This window comes from Idiotropiscis lumnitzeri, chromosome 16, assembly GCF_059441095.1.
Source record: "Idiotropiscis lumnitzeri isolate Australia: NSW breed Sydney's pygmy pipehorse chromosome 16, RoL_Ilum_1.0, whole genome shotgun sequence".
Classification (NCBI taxonomy): Eukaryota; Metazoa; Chordata; class Actinopteri; order Syngnathiformes; family Syngnathidae; genus Idiotropiscis; species Idiotropiscis lumnitzeri.
Window position 1 is genome coordinate 3,923,428 of NC_142406.1, and position 3,163 is coordinate 3,926,590.

At 44.7% G+C, this 3,163-nt stretch overlaps 1 long non-coding RNA gene across 2 annotated transcripts; it reads right to left on the minus strand.

Annotated features, from left to right (window-relative positions):
- Positions 1-1,518: 1,518 nt before the first annotated feature.
- LOC148320916 (uncharacterized) lies at positions 1,519-2,829 on the minus strand. Of its 2 annotated transcripts, none has more exons than XR_015847045.1 (4): positions 2,662-2,829; positions 2,479-2,519; positions 2,300-2,407; positions 1,519-2,212 (listed from the first exon to the last, which is right to left on the minus strand). It is a non-coding gene; the product is annotated as an uncharacterized LOC148320916 (long non-coding RNA). The 2 variants fall into 2 exon arrangements; XR_015847044.1 differs by having other exon boundaries at positions 2,276-2,407.
- Between the last annotated feature and the right edge of the window lie 334 nt (positions 2,830-3,163).

A 3,163-nucleotide genomic window follows, 5' to 3' on the forward strand; every position in this document is an offset into this window, starting at 1 on the left:
CAGGTCCCAGCTGGCTTAGCGGATAGAGCTGTGGGTTTGTTCACCTGAGATCCAGGGTTCAAACCCCATTGATACCAATGTCATGTATATCTTCATGCAATGTCTGCAACTAACCCTAACCAAGTTGTTCTCTCCAAATGTATCTGTCACTGTTCAACGTGTGTGAGCTAGAAACAGAATAAGAAGTCTACAGTACATCAATAAGCGGTATGCTTGAAGATCCTTGCAAGTGTAAGGAATGATTTGTTTTATTCCTCTTTGCCATTTAATTAAAAAATTGCTGCCGACATGCGCCGCAACCTATTTGTCAGGGGGGGGGGCTGGGGGTTGTTGGAGCGCACTTGTTACACACCCATTTCAGCCTGCAATGGACCTCCAGTATGGGAAAAACAGCTGAAATTGGCCGATATCGACGGCACTCTGAAAAGGTCGTTGCAATGACTTGGGGGGCGGAGAGTCCCCTGCGAGCAGGCTCGTCGGTAAATACGTGAATAGCACATTGAAACAACAGGGCTAGCACCGGGCCACGGACCAGTGGGTGCAGACCACAGCCATAGGGGGCCTGCGAACCCCCCAATGTAAAGATTTAAGCTCTCTGCTCTCGCGGGGGATCGAGTGACGTCTCGGGAAGCCAAAACGGATAGTTTGTTTGGAGCATCGACTTTTATATGAACGGACTAGCAATCGGCCCCTCGCGGCTGAAGCCAGAGGGGAGCCATCTTGCCTTGCCACTGCTACTGCCGTTCATTTGTCACTGAATACACTTCTCAGTGCGTTTCATGCTACAATCCCCGTCACCGGTAATGAGAGCCTCTCAGAGAACAAATTTGACATTTTTCATCAACCGGTCATATAATCAGTATCGCAAATTATGAGTAACAAAGTTTAGGTTTGCATAGGAGAGGGGATTTGTCCCAAACGATTTTGTTGGGAGTTGCGATATCCCACTTCTGACAATTCCCTGGCTGCCAGGATGGCCGAGTGGTCTAAGGCGCCGCGTTCAGGACCCAGTCTCCCCAGGAGGCCTGGGTTCGAATCTCGAATTTCCCCATTGTGGGACTAATAAAGGGCAAATTATTATTATTATATCTTGAAAAAGCACAGAGAGAACATTTTTAAATGGTTTTACCGATGGACTGTGCTTATAGCGCTCCTACCATATTTATCGGTTCCGTCAGAGGTCGGCAATTCCATTATGTTGAGACGCCCAACTCAATTGCGGGGTATGTATATACATACAAATATATATACATAAAAATAGAGCTGCATCATAAGGCTTTTTTTTGGCTCATGTAAAGTAACTTTTCTTTTTTTTTTTTATAGAAGTTTTTTTTTAAGGAGACTACTTATCGTAAAGGTTTTTTTTTTTTTTTTAATACGACCAGTCAAGTGATCCATGATGACTGCATGATAATGAATGACAGAGACAACAAAAAAGAAATGACTGTATTTCAAACACAATAGTGACATTTACAACATATTGCACTTACATCAAGTGCAAAAAAAAACCCCCAAAACAACTCATTCCCAAAATCTCAAATGTAAAATGGTTTTTCACCATCGGCTCGCTTATTTTTGCTGTTCAGCCTTCCAACATTTTCCTTTTCGTATAGCAGACGTGGTCATTTCTGTTCAGAGCTTCCGTCGGCCCATTTACTTTTTACGACTCATGCTTTAGGCGCCACTTTCAGTGTCACCAATTTAACAAGTCAATTAAATTTACAACAAATAAATATATCTCTTTTTACTATGAATGCCCAACATGTTGCACGTGTGACTGTCAATATTGTTACTCATGTGAAACTCATCCAAGAATGTTTACAGCAATGCCATTTTTGTTAGACAACACAACTACATGTACTGGCTCTGCCCAGTTGAAGTACAGACCACTTGAAATCACTTCACAATTTTAATTCAAGAACAAAGGCACATCTGGAACATACAAAAAGGAAGCTTGACATTTCGCTTCCAACAAAATCAAATACAAACATCTCAAAATCTTTCGGAGCGCATGGAACTCAAATGACGCATCGTTGCTTTCATGCACAGCTCAGTCCAAAATAGCCATCATGCAGTCAGTGTTGTCCGAACACACCCAGTGAGTTAGTGACGGAACGGAGACAAAGACACCAAGTGGAAGCACAAAGAAATACTCTCCCCGTCGAGTTGGCGTTTTTCACTCCAAGAATCTGCACCTCTTGTGGGGAGAACCCTGCAAAAAGGAAAGCCTCATCTTAACATGCCGTGTCATCCATGTTCAAACTTTGACACTCACCTCAAGAGCCAGGGAGCTGTCGACCTCGTAGCGTCATTTGACGGGAGCGATCCTTCCTCGTCCTCATGATGTATTTGCCATGCGTTTTGTTACCTTTGTCCATTCCTTCCTTCCGGCTCCTCTTCTACCCTGCTAAAAAAGCACATGAACGCAGACCATTACTTTTGGGACCGGCGCTTGGAATTTTCATTTGTACTTTGGACCTTGTTCTGGGATTCATGTCCCAACCGCTTCATTCTCCAACCTGCAACAACAAACGTCAGAATCAGAAAGCGCTTTATTGTCATTGCATACAGTGTACAACGAGATTGAGAGCTTCCTTCTCCAGTGCAGATTAACAAAACTAAATTTACGATAAAATAAAAAATACATATGAAATTAATTACAAAAAACATTATGTTGCAGTTCCTCAAGGTAGAGGTAGTTGAGTGCGAGAGTTCAGCATGACGATGGCTCTCGGGAAGAAACTGTTTTTCAGTCTGTTAGTCTTTGCTTGAGGGCAACAGGTCAAAGAGGAGTGAGCTCAGGTGAGTATCGTCTTTGGTGAGCTCTGCTGAGGCACCGGGTGGCGTAGACGTCCGACAGGCAGGGGAGAGGGCAGCCGATAATCCTCTGCGCTGTTGGGTCTGTCCTCTGGAGCCTCACTCTGTCTGCCTCAGTGCAGCCGCCGTACCAGGGAGAGACACAGTCAGTCAGCAGGCTCTCGATGGACGAGTGGTGGAAGGCCAGCAGCAGTTTCCTGTTCAGGTTGAATTTCTTGAGGACCCTCAGATGTGCAGATGCTGATGGACCTTCATCACTGCTGTGGTGTTGTGTGTCCAGGAGATGTCATCGGGGATCTGTTGACTGACTGTCACCATCTTATTTTCGGGTCTTTCGTCCAATGAG